Genomic DNA, 19355 nt, shown 5'->3' with positions numbered 1-19355 from the left:
CACAGTTCTAAAGCATCAATTCTTCAGCATTAAACTTTCTTTATAGTCCAACTCTCACATCGATACATGACTACTGGACAAACCAAAGCCTTGACTAGACTGACCTTTGTCGGCAAAGTAATGTCTCTGCTTTTTAAATATGTTGTTAAGGTTTGTCATAGCTTTCCTTCCAAGGAGCAAATGTCTTTTAATTTCATGGCTACAGTCACAACCTGCAGTAATTTTGAAGCCCAAGAAAATAGTCCGTCGGTGTTTCCATTGTTTCCTCATCTATTTGCCATGAAGTGATGAGACTGGAGGCCATGATCTTAGTTTTTTGAATGTTGAGTTTTAAGCCAACTTTTTCACTCTCCTCTTTCACCTTCATCAAGAGGTCTTTAGTTCTTTGCTTTCTGCCATCAGGGTGGTGTTATCTGTATATCTGAAGTTATTGATATTTTTCTCAGCAGTCTTGATTCCAGCTTGTGCTTCATCCAGCCCAGCATTTCTCATGATGTACTCTGCATAGAAGTTAAATGAGCAGGGTGACAATATACAGCCTTGATGTACTCCTTTCCCAATTTGGAACCAGTCTGTTGTTCCATGTCAGGTTTATAGAGCTGGGTAAGTCACACCACACAACTAGTTTCTTAAGGTTTATGTCTTATTCATTGTTTGTGTCCTTCACTGTCTAGCTTGATAATATAGTCAGGCTTAGTGAAGGTCATAGAACTATGTCTGTTTTCATTTATTATACTGTACCTGGTGTTAGGTTTCTAGAAAGGCTAAAATGTTTTCTTTTTGTCTTTTTACTTTTATTCTGATACATTTTCCAGTTAGCATTTATATCTAGCTTAGTATGATTGGAACATGTATTATTATTCTTAACAATAAGAGCATAACCTGAATTGGGAAGTTGGTCCAGAGTCAACATTCAAAAAGTATAATTCCAGTGACCTCAAATCCACTAAAGTGAGCTAGAAACTAAAAATTCTTGCAAGGTAGAGCAAGAATAAAGGAAAAGAGGCATGCAGGGACTCAGCAGGAAAAGGATGATTTAAGTGGAGTGGAGGGAAGTTAAACCACAGACAGAGCAATTGATACCTGCATGCTTCGTCAGGTTTCCCCTATAATGTAAAAATTGTGGGCAGAGCATTTTGCAGCTGATTGAGTTATCACTGTTTGCTGCTGCTGCTAAGTCACTTCAGTCGTGTCCAACTCTGTTCGATCCCATAGACAGCAGCCCACCAGACTCCTCTGTCCCTGGGATTCTCCAGGCAAAAATACTGGAGTGAGTTGCCATTTCCTTCTCCATATCACTGTTTAAACGGTGATAATTAAAATTTATAATTAAAAGTTAACTTTATCAAAGTTAAACATCTTTGGGAAAATGTATTTTAGGTTAAAGATTATTTTGAGAATTCTGGTTGAGGCAGAGAAATGTCACTTTCCTTTAGAAAATTGTTCTTGGACCTTTCATTTAATAGGGAGACATTAGCAGAAGAGGATTGAATTTCTTCTTAAATGAGCATCCCTATGACTTGTTAGCCATGATATGATTTCTTCCTTCCTCCCTATTTTTTACTTCTGATAAGGCAAATTTATTCTTTCTTCATGAAATATTTAAGGTAAATTATGTGTTAATTATGCTTAATTATCCTTTTTTGAGAGACCTCTTGCTTTTGTTCTAATGTTCAGAATCAGTATAAAAACACTGAAATCATAATTGCATTTTAATTTGAGAACTTTATCTTGAATAACTCCATATAAGAACTTATTCTTTAAAATATAGAAGAATCCAGATGTGCAGTTTTTCTCATTTTATCTGCTAGTTGTCAGTTTCCACAGCTGCATAGTCGAACATTTATAGAAATTATAGGTTTGTTTGGGTTAAAACGAAGTATGTTCAGCACCTAACCCATATTTTTCATACATAGGCAGCTCTTAGTGATTAGTGATTGTTATTGATTTCAGTTTCTAGGGCACCATTTCTTAGGGTGCAGTGGATTAATTCTGAATTCTACCGTCCCATGTTTGTAATTTGTTTAGACTGACTTAATCATTGTGGAGAATAAAGCATATTGGTGGGGTGGAGCTTTTTTTGTGTGTGTGTGAGTCCTTTTTAGAGTTACTGGATGTACTGGAATGTGAAGGATTAAGCTCTGTGGCATGTTCTATATGGTCATGCATAGTGACCAAACTGATTTGGAATGTTGTTTTGTTGCTAACTTTGAAATGTGTTATTTTCTGAACAGAGAATGTTGATCTGAACAAATTGCTTATTATCCTTTATAAATATCTAGAATGAGATGAATTGTCAATCAGTGTAAATCTTATCTGACTCAATACTTTCTTTCATAAACACAGGGAGGAGGCAATCCCAGGGTAACCTTTCGGGAATAAAAGACAGGCAGTTCAGTTCAGTCGCTCAGTTGTGTCCGACTCTTTGCGACCCCGTGAATCGCAGCACGCCAAGCCTCCCTGTCCATCACCAACTCCCGGAGTTCACTCAAACTCACGTCCGTCGAGTCGGTGATGCCATCCAGCCATCTCATCTTCTATCGTCCCCTTTTCCTCCTGCCCCCAATCCCTCCCAGCATCAGAGTCTTTTTCCAATGAGTCAACTCTTCACATGAGGTGGCCAAAGTACTGGAGTTTCAGCTTTAGCATCATTCCCTCCAAAGAAATCCCAGGGCTGATCTCCTTCAGAATGGACTGGTTGGATCTCCTTGCAGTCCAAGGGACTCTCAAGAGTCTTCTCCAACACCACAGGTCAAAAGCATCAATTCTTCGGCACTCAGCTCTCTTCACCATCCAACTCTCACATCCATACATGACCACTGGACAAACCATAGCCTTGACTAGATGGACCTTTGTTGGCAAAGTAATGTCTCTGCTTTTGAATAGGCTATATAGGTTGGTCATAACTTTTCTTCCAAGGAGTAAGCATCTTTTAATTTCATGGCTGCAGTCACCATCTGCAGTGATTTTGGAGCCCCCCAAAATAAAGTCTGACGCTGTTTCCTCTGTTTCCCCATCTATTTCCCATGAAGTGATGGGACCAGATGCCATGATCTTTGTCTTCTGAATGTTGAGCTTTAATCCAGGTTTTTCACTTTCCACTTTCACACACACAAGACAGGCATTGCTGTGCAATTCAGAGGGTATGTGGTAGCACCCAGCTTTGGAGCCTGTCACAGTAGGAAGTCATGTTTCAGAGACCTACAGCAAAAAATCATATTTATTAATCATGTTTATTAAGCTTTAATATGTCACTTAACTGGCTCTTCTGTCAACAGCTAGCCAGTTCCTCAGAGAGAGGCAAAAAGCCGTTCATGTAGTTGTAGATTGTAGCTCCAGTTACTCCCTGGCAGTGGAGGCTGTGAGCACCACTTCCTTGGCAAAGTCTTTCCTGTCCCATCCTGCATTTAAATTGATGAGTGACTCCCTTGTACCCAATTGTTGCTTGAACATATTTAAGTAACTTCTCTCAAAGCATCTAAAAAGGGTTGTCCCATGTATCTCTCTTCCAACTGGCCTGTAAGCTCCTGGTTGGCTGTGGTAGCATCTGTGTTAGTGTCACTTAGAGCAGATTCTGGGAGCTCAGGGTGGATCCATGGTCTGTGTTAAGTGTCCATCCCGCTGTGGCTTGTGGAGATTCCTCAACATTAACTGGTCCAGTTATATTGTTCCAGGTGCTCTCTAGTTCTTCAGTGAAAAACCTCTACAGAGGCTCATTCTACCCTGAATCCTGTACTCCAGTTCTTATTTCTTTCTCTGCTGCCAATGCAAATTCTCGATTTCCTTTATTTCTTTCAAGGAGCAATTCAAGTTTTTTTTTCCATGAAGGTTTTTAAAGGTATGTTTAATTTTAGTAGTAATTAAAATTCAGAAATCCAAGAATAAGTGAGAAGTGTTAACTAGAACTGCAAGCTTAGAATTGGCCTGTTAAAATACATTATACTTTTTTTTTTTTTAAATATCCCCAAAGCAGCATTTTTATTTACCCACTGAATTCCAAAACATTGAATTTAGGAGTCTGGCATTTCGTAATCACCCATCTTGATTGACATGGGCTGACACGCATGGCGCTGTCAGGATACACAAGGACGATAGCCAAAGAGTTACAAAAAATAAACCCATGATTCTTAAACAGTTGCAAAAAAAAAAAATTATACTTTTAAGTAACAAAAACATATTTGTAAATACTTTGCTCTTAAAAAATCAGAAGTTATGTTAATTTTAGTAAAATTCTAAATTTTTTTCAAATTTAATTCAGAACCTTGAAGAAATGGGAATTTGGACTAAAGCTTATGGAAAGAAATCAAGAGGTGTGTTAAATTTTCAGGTTGTCATGAAAAAGGTGTCTTATTGCATCATATGTCATTTTATAACATTTTAAAAGGGATAAAGATTGATCTTATTGTCCTTATTTGTAAAAGGATTTATTGGGCTTTAAAATTGGAAGTCATACATAGACTTTTGTATGACTTTTTCATCTTTCACCCACTTAAAATAAGCCATCATAGTTTATTGAAAGTTAATGTGTATAGGAAAACTCTACAATGTCATTCACTTTTTTTTTTTTTTGAGAAAACTGTTCCTTCTTAGACAGAAGCAGAGGAGACTGTTTGAGCCTAGAACTGTTAGACATTAGAATGCTAGAAATCGTGGTTGAGTTATAAAAGTTCTACATTTTCAAGTACTCTGTTGTTATTTTTCTTCTATACTGGGGCCATTGCTTATTTCTTTGTTCATTAATAGTGTCATTAAGGATGCAGGGAAAAAAACGTATTATTGAAACTAAAAGTTAGTAATTTGATTTGATTCTGAGTTTTAGAGTAATTTTATTGTGAATTGTTTCTCATACCTTTATGAACGAAATAGCATGAATATTAATAGTAGGTTTGTGATATGTATATTATCTATTACACACACATATACTGCTACATTATATATATATATATATTTTAACAGTTTTATGCTTGTGAGTTTGTAAATAATATACAATAGCATTGATTTTACATTTAATAGAATGTGGAAAACATACATTTAAAGGACAGAAACTTTTATGTTTATGCTTATTTTGCATATTATTAGTTGAACTTAATCTTTATTTAGTACTTTATTATTTTTATGAAAGCTGGCTTGCTAGGTGCTGTGGGAGATATAAAATGAATTTCTTGCTCTTCAGGGACTCATAATCTCGGTGCTTTCAGAAGCACAGAATTTTAGAACATGAAGAGATGTGAGAGATTCTCCTCTTGTGGGTGGCCAGTTGTGTGTGTTTAAATAGCAATCCTTTGATTCTTGCCCACTTGTGTCTCTGCACCCTGCTCCCCATTCTCCCAGATAAGTACTGATGCTATTTTCTATACAGGGTTGAAAGGAATTCTTCTGCTCTGTTTGGTAAGCAGGAGTAGTTACAGGCCATTTTTTGGTTTGTTTTGTTTGCAGGCCAATTTCTTAGTTCAGTATTTAAAACTATGAAGTCAAGATTATCATTTTAGTGGGTAGTGACTGGGTGGGAGGCTATTAAAGTGTATTGCAAATGTATCAAATGTATCCTGTGGGTATATTTATATTGGCATGTTATATAAAATGTATTAACAGTTCATTTATGCAAAATTCTTTTTTTTTCTTTTTTCAACTGCAGTGAGAGAGTTTAGAAAACATGTGTCTAGTCTGTCTGTTTCTTCCTTGCTTTAAACTTAGGGAACAGCCATTGATCCTTTTATCACTGCTGCTGCTGCTGCTGCTGCTAAGTTGCTTCAGTCGTATCCGACTCTGTGCGACCCCATAGACAGCAGCCCACGAGGCTCCTCTGTCCCTGGGATTGTCCAGGCAAGAATGCTGGAGTGGGTTGCCATTTCTTTCTCCTTTTATCGCTAGATATATTACTTAATTCTTTTTGCTATGCTCTTTTGTTATAATGACCTGTCTCCAAGATAAAGTGTTTTCTACATAGTTAGAAATATGTACAGGTGACATTTTCCCACAGTACTAAAGATGTGCAGTGAGGTAGTATTTTCATTACACTTGCATGCCTCTGGGTAGAAATAAACACTTTGGTGGATCTAACTGTTAAGCTGCAAGTATTGTTTATGATGTGCCTAGCTTGGTACCAAGATGTGATTTAAGCACCAAGAGAATTTGGATTATTTAATACTAGTACATAATAAAACTACTTATCAAATATTCACGTGGGCACATACAGAGGCATAATTGTATTCTTGTAATGCACAATATAAATACTAATATTGTCTTGGAGAATCAGCATGGTATGCTGAAACCATGGTTTGGAAAAAGGCATTGTAGTAGGTTTATATCTGTGGGAATTACTGGCAAGTGTAATTGAGAGATTCTAAATACTGTAGTTGTTTACTTCACTTTTGAATTTGGCTTAAATATTTTTGGTCTTATATTTTTATAATCATTGAATTATGGTAGAAGTTTATAATTGTTTTGTATATTTTAATTTATTTCTTAAAGATTTATTTTAAAAACAATTTCCCCTGAAGATATTTAATATTTAAATATTTATATAAAATAGAAAATCTATATAAATATTTATAGATATTTATACATTTATATAAATATTGTATTTAATATTTAAATATAATGATAAATTTTTAAACAGAGAGATTAGTGGAATTAATGTTCATATACCCATTCTTCAGCTTCAACACTGATCAGCTCTTTGTTAATTCTATCCATTCCCTTTCCCCAATTCCCACTTACTTTGATGCAGTTCCTCTGTCATACATATCATCTGTAAATATTTTAGGATGTGTTTCTGAAAGACAAGGACTTCTTTTTCTAGTCATACAAAGTAGATTCTTAAGAATCTTTTTGAGGAATGTACTGAAGTTACGAACACTCAAATTGTGTTTAGGATGTTAGAGTGATATAAAGGAAAAGTGAACTTCTTTAAATAGAATAAGTGCAAAAAGAACACTTGACAAGCAATTGTACCAAAACACAGCAGAAAACTTACAATGAAAAAGCCAGTTAATATCTTTGAAGTACCCATGGAGAAAGGAGATAAATTGGCAGCTTTGAACACTTAGTATGTGTCTACATTCTATAGAGGTCAGTAGGAAGTAAGGCCAAGTGTATTTCATATCATTTGAGATAGAAATTCTGATTTTAGACTCTTGAGGGAAAAATCAAAGATGTATGCAAAGACTGCCAATCAGGATATTCATTGCAGTTTTATTTATAGAGTGAAGAACTGAACCTTAAGTTCAATACCAGTGGAAAGATGAAATGCATATACTATATTTATAAAATTTTACAGTATTTTGTAACCAGTAGAAACAGTAAAACTTAACACCAATTGTATAAAATGTTGAATGCATGTTAAAAGATCTGAAAAAAATTAACCCAGATATTTACATGAATTAATAGTGGCCATCTCTTGGTATTAGAATTATGAGTAACTTAATTTCTTCATTTCTTTTTTTAGAAGCATTACAGATTTTATCTATCAGCATATGGGATATGAGTTAATAAATAATAATAATAACATTTGAGTACTTATGTCAAGCACCATTTAAGCACTTTTCATCCACAAGTGAATTCTCATGATAGCCCTGAGAGGTTTTTATTATCTTTATTTTATAAATAAGGACATGGGCTTAGAGACATTGACTGCCTTGACAATTTGAGTCTATCATTCTAAGTTTATTCTTTATTTCTAAATGTAGTTTTATCTCTAGTAATTGCGAAGGTACTATAAAGACTTTTGTTTTTCTACTTATTACTTAAAAATATATAGTGAATATTATGGCATATTGGTAAATGATTTTTAATTGATGGCTAACATTTCATCTAGTGACTGTACCATGATTTGTTTTTGTTTTTTTTTTTCATTGTCTGTTTTTGTCCTGTCCCTCCCCTGCAGTATTCTGCTCATAGGAATAATAATACAATGATACCTTTGTGAATAAATCTGTCTGCATTTCTGATCATCTTCCTAGAAAAAGCTTTAGAAGTAGAATTATTGGGTCAAAGAGCATAGACATTTTAAAGGCTTTTGATCCAGTTTATGAGGCTGCAGATAACAGATGATCATTCTTCCTTAAATTTAGAGAAATTATTTTGGTGCTATAAATTTCGCAGAAATAGGTCAGCCAAACATCAGTGGGGGTTTGTGCTTTCATAGTTGCTCTTATAAAAGCAAGACCTCTCTTAAGTTTACAGACTATAAACAGAGAAAAAAAGAAAAGACACACTTTGGAGATGAAATTGTGGCCATTTACTTGCTCTGTGATCTTGCCTAGCTACTTCTTCATTTTTCTGAATAACTTAAAATTTGGATTAGTCTTGAGACCTCTTTACTATCAGTTGCTTCATATAACATATAAAATATATACATCATATTTTCATAATTTTCTTTAATGTTTGGTATTTTAGGACCTTAGGATCATAATTAGGTAGAGTAATTTCCAATGTTAATTTCCAATTTTAAAAAATTATAGGTATAAAATGGTCTTCCCTGGTGGCTCAGAGGTTAAGGAATCTGCCTGCAATGTGGGAGACCTGGGTTCAATCCCTGGGTCGGGAAGATCCCCTGGAGAAGGAAATGGCAACCCACTCCAGTATTCTTGCCTAGAGAATCCCATGGACGGAGGAGCCTGGTGGGCTACAGTCCATGGGGTCGCAAATAGTCAGACACGACTGAGAGACTTCACTCACTCACTCATAGGTATAAAAAGCATAAGACATTGCTTAGAGACGGTAATAACCTTAGTTTTAGGTGTCGTATTTTTAAATAAAAAGCTTTTTACTAGTGGATCACTCTCTTTTTGTGAAAAGCAAGAATAAAAATTTGGGGGTCATTGATGATTTCTGTTAAGGTTAAAGCTTTATTGTGGTTTCTTTTGAGCATAAATATCTTCATGCAAGGACTGTAGGTGACTTCTATGGAGAGTTCAGCTGAGGAGTTGAGCAGGGGGAGTGGGAATTTTAACTCAAGAAGGTCCAGAGAATAAATAATGAAATCAGAAAGTTTATTTATGAAGTTGCTGAAGAGGTTAGGATTAGTTTTCTCCTGGAAAAACTAAGATTGATAAAGGATACTCTCTGTCAGTAGTCTAGAAATTTGTTTGAGGTACAAATAGAATAAATAGAACACATTCTATTGAAATTTGAAGGCTTTAAGCATTTTAATGGGTAAGAAAAAGCACAGTCGGTTCTCTATCTCTATATCTTCCACATCTACAGATTCAACCAACCTTGGATTAAAATTATTCAGAAAAAAATTCCAGAAAGTTCCAAAAGGTAAAACTTGAGTTTACTGCTCACCAAAAAATTAGCATTTTATTTATAATTATTTACATAGCATTTACCTTGTATTAGGTATTGTATAATCTAGAGAGGGTTTAAAGCATAAAGGAGGATTTGCATGGGTTATTTATACATACTGTAAACTTCTATATAAAGGACTTGAGCATCTGATTCTTTTGGTTTCCACAAGGAGTCCTGGAACCATTACCTCCTGGATATAGAAGGATGACTGTATTACTTCTTAATACTACAAATAGTAAAATTATGACACTATCAACTATAAATGGCAGACAGAAAGTAAGCATAAGGAGGGTTTTTATCAGGAATTCTTAATCCATAATTAGTAATTGGATTATAGAGGTTCATAACCCTGCAAGATTAGCTGTGTTTACATTTTGGAAGGAGAGGCCTCCAACACTTTTTTCAGACTCTCAAAGGAAGGATTACAAAAATTTCAAGCTCCTACTGGAAGGTAAGCCCTGTGAGCCTAGGGATTTTTGTCCGTTCTGTTCACTCCTCTGTCCCTGATTCTTAGCACATAGTTCTGCTCAATATTTGTTAAAGGTATGATTTTTATAAATTCATATGTGGCATACATAGTTACAGCAATGGATTTTTAGAAATTAGGGATGGGAGAAAATTCCAGATTTAGTGAGGTGATGTCTTACTGGGCTGTTTCTACATTTGTCCAAAACTTTTCTTCTTATTTAAGTCTAGATGAGTAGGTAGGGCACTTATATGATAGTTTTGTGATCTAGTTCTTTTTTTTTTTTTCCTGTGCCAACAGAAATGCTGTTGAATGGGTTAAAAATACTATAGAAATGTAATGCTGTAGAAATGTAAAAGGAAAATTATTCTAAACAATACATATTCATTCACCAGTTTACTAGAAAATGTACTTTGGGGCTGTGTCTGTATGATTCAGTGAATGCAACTGTTACAGAAAGCTTCCCTTTGAATTTGTGAATGGAAAATTTTCCTAATTGTTTTCATTAAGACAAGTAGTATGATTATAACTGCTATTTTCGCTAAAAATGTAAAATCAACAAAATATAGAAAAATTTACCTGCAGAGAACATTGCTTTATCAGCAAGAGATTTAGATTTTTGCAGCGAGCCCAATTATTCTAGCTCAGTGCCATTATACAGCACTTTTAGCAGGTGATATTGTGTACTCCATGATTGCATTAGTCAGCATCGTAAGTTTCCATACTTCTCGAAAGTTGAAATTTGGTAGAAGGTTAAAAAGAATGGCAGAAGATTAAAATGCAGGTTTGTTTTAGATATTGTAAAAATTAAAACATTTATAAAGTAAGACAAAAAATGAATTTCTAAATATTAGTGCAGTGGAGTCAGTGTTGATTTATGAATCATTAATTTTCTTTCTTAATTAAAGGGATGACTATAAATTCTTTATTTTAATAAATTTTGTCAGTCAGACAAAGGATAATTTGAGTAATTATTTGCTGCCTACACTTGAGTATTTGTGCATAGATTTTTCACATCCTCCATAATCTTTGGCAGATTAAAAAAAGTATTTCATTTTCCATTTTACATATTTATTTTGCCATTATAGATAGGAGCTATGATTATTCTAATTTATTTGAAAATTATTGCATCATTTTGGTCTTTTGCATCATTTAAAGAGGTCTTCCAATATTCACAGAATAATTTTAATAGAAAGACAGTTTTCCATTATAGATTTCATACCTTACATTGTGGTTTCTTTCTTTAGTTGAAATACTGAATCTTTAGGTCATCACACTTTCCAGTATTCAAGTGTAAATACAAAATATATATTAAAGTGAAATTTAGAATTTCAAGTTGGAATCTATGAAATAATTTAGCTTAGTCTTTTGACTCAGTGGTATAACCCTTTCTATAGCATTTTGAACTGTGGTGTTGGAGAAGACTCTTGAGAGTCCCTTGGACTGCAAGGAGATCCAACCAGTCCATTCTGAAGGAGATCAGCCCTGGGATTTCTTTGGAAGGAATGATGCTAAAGCTGAAACTCCAGTACTTTGGCCACCTCATGCGAAGAGTTGACTCATTGGAAAAGACTCTGATGCTGGGAGGGATTGGGGGCAGGAGGAAAAGGGGAGACGATAGAGGATGAGATGGCTGGATGGCATCACTGACTCAATGGATGTGAGTCTGAGTGAACTCCGGGAGTTGGTGATGGACAGGGAGGCCTGGAGTGCTGCGATTCATGGGGTCGCAAAGAGTCGGACATGACTGAGCGACTGAACTGAATTTAACTGAACAATCTTTACCTAAAAACTCAGCAGGAACTCCAGTTCTTCACGAAGAAGCTTTTAAATGAATTATATAATAATTAAGTTATTCTTTTTATTATATTGAGCTCAAATCTACCTTGTGCTTAGAACCATAGCCTCTTGTTCTCCTTTTCAGATTATGAAGTATTCCAAGCCTGTAAATATTGAGAGTACTTAACATTGAACATCACTGAAACTCATTTTTTCTTAATTTCTACTCTATTTGTTCAAGATTATAATTTTCTGTATCAATGTATATCAGAGATTTTTATGTCAGATGTTTTACTGCAGTTAGGGTACATTAGATTTGTGGCCTTTCTTTTCTTCATTATTCTTATAATCCTTTTCAGAAAGGAAATGAGGTTAATATGTTACCTGAGCACCTATTCAACTTTCTCTCTTACTTTCTAGACTAAAGTGAAGCAGAGTTGTCCCTGAAGGACCTCATTTGATCTGAGAATCCTTCCAAGCACCAGAGCTGGGCCACTGTTCTCTTTATTACACATGGAAGGTCCTAGATCATTAGTCTTATTGCTGATTTAAAGCCTTGAATCTTTAAAGCTTGTGCTATTTGACTAATTTACAGTCTTCTTTTCAGTGTTGTCAAATGCCATCTGACCTCCTTAAGTCACTCTTGTTAAATACGAGCTTATTCTTTTAAAATAAGAAACAACAGGATCGGTCATGTGCGTACCACGACCGCAGTTACCTGACCTCTCTGACCTTGACCATCTCAAAAGTAGTAGTATAGAAGTAGTAATAAAATTTATTCTTTTCAGGACTTCCCCAGTGGTTAAGACTCTGCCTTCCAGTGCAGGGGGTGTGGTTTAAATCCCTGGTCAGGAAACTAAGGACACACGTGCTGTGGAATGTGAACCACCCCCCAAAAAACTACTCTTCTTATAGATAAACTATTCTCCAAATTATTCAAGTAAAATGAAAATAAAAGTTCCATTTTAGGTAGTCTATATGCAGAAAAGATAAAAGTACAATTGATCTGCGCCCCCCCCACACCGCCGCAAAAAAAACCCATTACCACCAACAAAAAAACTCCAAACTACCCCTGAACAAAACAAAAATAGTATAAATTTCATTAAATACAGACCAGTGCATGACTGCTCTGCTCACTCTAGGCAAGAAATGATATGCTGTTTGTCACATAAGCTTTATTTGCTTTGAGGGAGAAATGATTCCATGAACCTAAAATAAAGTATCAAAAGTTATGGTGGGATTGTAGATACCATGTTGTTAGTTCAGTTCAGTTCAGTTGCTCAGTCGTGTCTGACTCTTTGCGACCCCATGAATCGCAGCACGCCAGGCCTCCCTGTCCATCACCAACTCCCGGAGTTCACTCAGACTCACGTCCATCGAGTCAGTGTTGTTAGTAGATGCAGAAATATTTGGTGGGGCAGTTAAAAATTCCATAAGTCTGAATGATAATTGATTATGAATGAGTACATCTATATTAAAGTAGTATTTTCATATTTACCAGTTTTGGGGCTTCAGAGATTTGGTTTTAGTCATAATTTATTTGATTATGCATTGTGAATAAATGAAATATTTTTATATTTTTCTAACTTGGCTAAAGGAATTTCAGATTAAGAAGTTTTAAGTACACAATTAATATTTTAGGAAGTAGTTCTTTCTTTTGGGCTGGGAATTAAATTCATTAAACAGGAAAATAGTAAGAAACAGGATGTGATTTAAAATGAGGTTGATTTGTAGTTCAATGACAAATTAAAAATGTGGCCTATTTAACTTGAAAAATGCACAACCTTTCATGATAGTAAAAACATGAAATGTATATGATTGCATGTGAGGCCTTATATGTAGTTAAAGGATAACTCCTTCTGGTCATTGGTTTCATTCTTAGTAGTCATCAAATTATTACATATAAGGTATAGTAGTTCATAATCCAGGACCTGCTCAGAGTTATTATAGTTGGACTTTGAAAAATGTGCACCATAAACAGTGTCTGCAGATGGGATAATATTAGGCCTAGTGGATATATGAACTATTTTGCAAATCTGATTATTTTGGTGAATAAAATGAAAATGGATTTAATTTATTATTGAACAGTTAGGGTATTGATGTATTTGCTCAATTTTTGGCTTGTAAAAGCTTTGTTTGTCGCTGCAAAGAGAAGAAGGGAAAGGGAAAAAAAAACAGCTGTAGATTAAAAGGGATTTAGGAGAAATGGTAACAATTGCCTGTATGGATTTTGTTTAGCTTTGAATTAGACACTTATCAGACAGTTGGAGAAATATGAGCAGTGATTGGTAGTTGATGTAATAAAGAAATTATTGTGAATTAATGGTAGGTATTACAATGATATTGCCTTATGTTTATAAAGCAAATCTTTGTCTTAGAAAGAGACATACAGAATGGTCTACAGATAAAGTGGTATAATGCCTAGAATTTGCTTCAGAATGACTCAGAGTGGTGGGATAGAGGTTAAGGGGTAGGTGAAGATGTAAATGCAATAGGATTTGCCATGAGTTGATAAGGGTGGGTTCATCATAATAGTCTCAATAATTTTGTATTAGTTTGAAAATTGTCATAATAAAAACTTAGAAGAAACATAACACTAATTGAAAGAGGATAACTGTAGCACCTAGTGACCCTGCAATATAATATATTCATAAGTAAAGGTGGATGTGGGTCACACACAGATGTACTTATTATAAACATGTCTAATGTATCAATCTCATATTTTGTTTTTCTTCAGAGCTGAAGCCATTTATTTAATCTTGGATGATTAACACCTAAATGCTTAATTCTCAAAACTGCTCAAGAGTCCCACAGCCAGGATTAGATGATCCAGCTTACCACCAAGAAATTATTGTCTTGAATTCCACGGTAAGATTATAGTAAATATTCTAAAGGCGAAATAGTGACTTACAGGTCTCAAAAGATTTTTAAATGCTGTCTTTGAGTGACTAGCCCTGTTAGTTATAATTTATAATTTATAACTGTTACAATTTCTTAATTCTTTAACCGTTATAGCAAGAGTTCAAAGTTTTGATAATCAACCAAAGATCTTAGAAATAGCTTTATGGCATTTCGCTGTCGTAGATTCAGCTAGTAATGGATATTGCAGGCTCATGCTTTATCCCTCGCTGATATGTCTTAGGGACGGTCCTCCAAAAGCTGACACTGAAAAGGAGTTTGGCTCCTAGATGTTTATTAGGAATCCACACCTGCAAAGAAAAGACGTTATTGGACAGAAGAAATTGAACATATTGCAGGCTCAACAAAACCTTGGCCAAGCCAAACAGGGAGTCTTGTAGTTGTGAGAGTTAAGCTTCCTGGGGATGAAGATAAATCCTTAGTGCATTCGCATCATGCACAGGCTATTAAAGAAGCTACTCAGCAAACATTTGTTGAAAGAAGGAAGTCTGAGAAAAATTTTGTGGTCTCTCCTATATCACCTAATCCTTGCCCTTTCTTTTTCCAACTGAAAGTGTAGTTTAGAACAGTGAGGTTAACAGTGACATGCGTGGTTGTCTTGTATATCGTGAACAAACATGAAGGTAACTTGCCCTCATAATCAGCATGTGTTTGTTGCACACTACTGTATTCCTGGGCTCCACAGATAAGGAAGACCTACAAAGGGACCTGAGAAAAACAACGCACATAAGTTTCAATGTGCTGGCTTCTCTCGTAGCTCAGTTGGTAAAGAATCAGCCTGCAGTGTAGGAGATCCTGGTTCGATTCCTGGGTCGGAAAGATCCCCTGGAGAAGGGATAGACTACCCACTCCACTATTCTTGGGCTTCCCTTGTGGCTCAGCTGGTAAAGAATCTGCCTGCAATGTGGGAGACCTGGGTTCAATCCCTGGGTTGGGAAGATCCCCTGGAGAAGGGAAAGGGCTACCCACTTCAGTATTCTGGCCTGGAGAATTCCATGGACTATGTATAGTCCATGGGGTTGCAAAGAGCTGGACACGAGGGACTTGAACTAAGTTTTAAAGAACAAGAGACCATATCAGTAGAGAGGAAATAAACAAAAGGACAGCATGAATCTAGAGGGTATATGTTAAGTGAAGTAAGTCGGGCAGAGGAATACAAATACCATGTGATTTCACTTATATGTGGAATCTCAAAAAAAGTAACACACATAAATCAGAAATAGCTCATAGACACAGAGAACAAACAGGTTTGCTAAAGGGGAGGGCATGGGGATATAGGTGAGATAGGTGAGGGAGATCAAGAGGTACAAATTTCTACTTATAAAATAAGTCATGGAGATGTAATGTATAGCATAGGAATATAGTCAGTAATATTGTAGTAATGCTGTGTGTGTGACAGGTGGTAACTAGACTTACCATGGTGATCATTTCATAATTATCCATATAAAAATGTCAAATCACTATCTTGTACACCTGAAACTAATATAATATTATAAGCCAGTTGTCCTTCAGTTTAAAAAATATGAATGAGGTGAGATGGAAGAAACAAAAATAAAAACCTGGGAAGATACAGGGATAACTTCTAGGTTATTAAAGGACGTGGATTATGGTTCTGACCGGTTTGTTTTTGCAGTGTGTTGGCAATAGGATGATCACATAATTTTTATCCTTCTGTGCTCCAGGGTTAAGAGAGAATCTACTTCTGAGAAGGATTTTTTTTAAAGTCAGTGTTTCTTTCTAGTTGGTATAGCCTTGCTTTAGGGCAAGAAACTTGAGTCCTTTACTTGACTTCCTTGTTTTTTTTCCCTCCTTTTTACTGTAGAATTCCATGAGAGAGGATTTGTGTGAATAAATCCTCTAAATTTCCTCTGAACCTTAATAATATATTAATGCTTTATGTATAGAGGATTTTTACTTAATATCTTTTAAGTGAATGAAATAGAGAATAATTGACTTCCTTATTAATGTTAAGGATTAAAAACTCATCTATTCAGACCCTGGTGGCTCAGATAGTAAAGAATCTGCCTGCAATGCTGGAGACTTGGGTTCAATCCCTGGGTTGGGTAGATCCCCTGGAGGAGGGCATGGCAACATACTCCAGTATTCTTGCCTGGAGAATCCCCATGGACAGAGGAGCCTGGTGGGTTATACTTCATGGGGTCGCAAAGAGTCAGACATAACTGAGTGACTAAGCACATCACAATTCAGACCAGAAATTTACTTGTTTTTATATTACAGCAATTTCCTTGATATCTATGTAGACAACTTTATGCTTCATCTTTTAATATATGTAGATCATTTCTCTTCCTACTGAGTGCTGGAAGAAAAAGATTGTGTTTCACTAAATGAATCAGATTTTTTTTTCTCTTAAGTGTGTATCCTTCAAAGTTATCAATTTGACTACTTAGGGAAGTTTATGTCTTATCTGTTCCTTTTTGTTTGTTTTTGTTTCTTTCTTGGTCACTTAGTAACCCCACCAGAGGGCAGGCAAAGAAAGGGAGAAAAGAAGATATTAAAGTGCACAAAGTCTTATTTAGTACCTTTCACTGGCACATTTTATCATGCTTCTGGATTACAATAAGGCAGTAGGATCAGTTACTTTTGCTATTTTAAAATATTTAATAGGATGCTTAGTTATTTGGAAATAAATTATGTAAGGTTGATTACTGGGTTTATTGAATTAAATATTTATACTTTAAACTGTTCAATTTTATTTTCTTAGATTCATATATTTTAAATTATCAATTTTTTTTTTTAGTAATTCATCCCAAGATTTCCTTTGCTACTGTAGATAACTTATGATTTTAAGATTATAACTTATGATTGATTATAATGAAGTTTTTTTGGTGTGTGTTTAAAAGTACATTGGTACAAATTGGTAAAGAATTTGTCTGCAGTGCAGGAGACCTGGGTTTGATTACTGGGTCAGGAAGATTCCCTGGAGAAGGAAATGGCAACCCACTTCAGTATTCTTGCCTGGAGAATTCCCATGGACAGAGGAGCCTGGCAGGCTACAGTCCATGGGGTTGCAAGAGTCAGACATGACTTAGTGACTAAACCACCACCACCACAGATGTATTAGAAAAGATAAACTTTTAAATGAAACAACCACCAGAAGGTAAAGCAGAACCACAGCAGCAGAAAATACAATAAAAGTAAAAGTACATTGGGATGTTCATAATACAGTATAGTTTTAAATTACTCCTTTTCACCTTCTATAAAACTTGATCTTCCTGCAGTCTGCTAGTGAATTTCTGGAATGATCAGAATTATCTTTTCAATTCAAGTTACTGTTTCACATTTCAGCTGTTAAGTGTGTTTAAAATAAGACACACCTCAGACCAAAGTAAATTTGTCCTAACATTATCACAGTGTAGGTTTTCAAAGTCTAAACGTTAAACTAGATGGATGCTAAGCATTTTATAGTCTCAGTATTGCTGTTACCACCCATTGTACATGCACTTGTATATGTATATATGAGGTGCAGTTTCACAGTTGGTAGCTGTTTGACTTCTTATCAGTATGAACAGCAAATGTCCTAAAAATCAGCTTCAAAACAGCTGGTAGTTGACCCACCTAAGTTCACATGACGTTTCTTTGCTCTTTGACACAAAGAGTGAACCTTACCTTCTCATCAAGGAAGTTGGTACAAAAACCTTTCTGTGTACTTGTGGGTCCAGTAATGTAGAAGAACCTTAATATGGAATTTTTGAAAAGAGTTGCTCCTCCTGTTGTTTCGGGAAATATGGTTTTGGGCCCTGGAGAGAGTTTTCAGGAAAGTTCTCCAAGGTTACTGAAATTGAAACGTCTTGGTTTGCTTTCATCAGAGAAGACAATAGATCAGGAAGGTGGAATCCATTTCTGTCACAGTCATTATGACAAACACCAACATCAACAAGGAGGTAAAGTAAAGATGTGTTTTCAACCCTTTAATAAAAAGTATTTTAGAAAAGTAAAATTATTTTTACAAGTATGCATTCTAGTGAGCATAAATCTTTATTTGAAAGTTTAAATATTAAAAAAATTTTTAAATAGAGTAAATATATAGTTGGCATAAATGTTTTTAGTATCAGAAATTTTGCTTAGGATTTAGATGGAGAAATATTGATTGCTTCGAGTTGAGATGGAGAAATATTGATTGCTGTAGATCAAGATAAAGCCATTAATGAAGTTAACAGTTTAGTGATTGTGGAAAATATTTTGATTATGCTTATTGACAAAAATGTTATTGTTGCAACTTATACCATATATAAGTGAAAAAGAAGATACTGAGTTTTATCTATTGTTACAGAAATCACTTTTTTAAAAGTCCCATTCTTTTGTTCTAAAAGATAAGGAGTATTTGAGGTGAACTATAAAAAAAAAATCCTACAATTTTGAATATAATTGTGATTATTTTGTGTCACAGTACCTTTGTTTCATATAATTCTGCAAAGTTGAATATAATGCATTTTAAAGTTTGAGAGCATGGTACTCATGTGTTAGGAGAAAAATCAGATTTGCATATAGTAGCTAGAAAATATTTTTTAAAAAAGAAAATCTTTAGGAAGATGATGAAAAATGCCTGCTTTACTATTTTGATTAAAACACTTTAAGATATTAAAATGTTCTTTATGATTATTGATTTTTATTATAGGGAATACTTAACTGCTCCTATAAATTAACATAATATTTAGTAGAAAGAAAAGATTTTCTCTAAATCCTTTGGAAATTTGATTTATAGCTGTTTTCCATGTGTATTTAATATGCACTTATGCATTTTATTTATAGAATTTAAAAATGATATTTACCATCTAAACTGTTTCAATACTTGCTTTTTCATTTAATGCATCATAAACATTTTTCTGTCTCATTTAAACTATGCACTCCATTGTGTGATACAATAGTTTATTCTTATTGA

The 19355-nt window shown here is 34.8% G+C and overlaps 1 protein-coding gene across 2 annotated transcripts in view; it reads left to right on the top strand.

The window, feature by feature from the left end:
• The window catches only part of FRYL (FRY like transcription coactivator), a 268832-nt gene that overhangs the window by 57108 nt on the left and 192369 nt on the right, over nucleotides 1-19355 (top strand). For both annotated transcript variants that reach the window (XM_070372372.1, XM_070372373.1), the window contains exon 3: nucleotides 14274-14404. The gene's annotated coding sequence lies outside the window, so the exon portion shown is untranslated. The remainder of the gene's footprint in view (nucleotides 1-14273; nucleotides 14405-19355) is intronic.

Source organism: Bos mutus, chromosome 6 (genome assembly GCF_027580195.1).
Source record: "Bos mutus isolate GX-2022 chromosome 6, NWIPB_WYAK_1.1, whole genome shotgun sequence".
Taxonomy (NCBI): Eukaryota; Metazoa; Chordata; class Mammalia; order Artiodactyla; family Bovidae; genus Bos; species Bos mutus.
This window is presented reverse-complemented; position numbering and strand designations above follow the sequence as displayed.